We start from the raw sequence: 534 nt of genomic DNA on the forward strand, positions 1-534 counted from the left end.
CCCCCCCCGCCCAAAACACGGCCACTGGCGCCTGCGCCTTCCTGCAGATCGAGGTGGGACGTTCCTCCTGGCCGCTCGACCGCCCCTACCTCACCCTGCTGCCCAGCGTGGCGCTGATGACGCCGGCTGACTCGAAGCTGGACCGGAACCGCTGCGGGGTCCGGATGTTTAAGGAAGGTAAAGATCACCTGATCCTAAGGGAGAGGGGCCCAGGGCAGAGCGGAGAGGCTGGGGGGGTGGAAAGGGACGGGGAGACCAGGGGGTGACAAGTGCTGTTCGCCACGCAGCCTCGGGGGGGTCGTACCGGCTCTGCTCCCCATCCCAGCCAGCCCCCTGCCTGTAATCCCCCCGTTGTCACCATGTCCTGGTCCCAAAGGGGGGAACGGTGGCCCAGGGTGACGAGCAGAGGCGGGAGTGGTGCCAGCACGGCGGTCCCTGCTGTGCCCCTTCCACCCCAACCGCTGCCCCCCCTGCAGCAGACTTCCCGGCGCTGGCGGCCGGGCAGCCGTGGGGACGCCCGCGCGGCGCACGCAC

The sequence above is a fragment of the Egretta garzetta genome, unplaced genomic scaffold (genome assembly GCF_000687185.1).
Source record: "Egretta garzetta isolate BGI_Z169 unplaced genomic scaffold, ASM68718v1 scaffold1319, whole genome shotgun sequence".
Classification (NCBI taxonomy): Eukaryota; Metazoa; Chordata; class Aves; order Pelecaniformes; family Ardeidae; genus Egretta; species Egretta garzetta.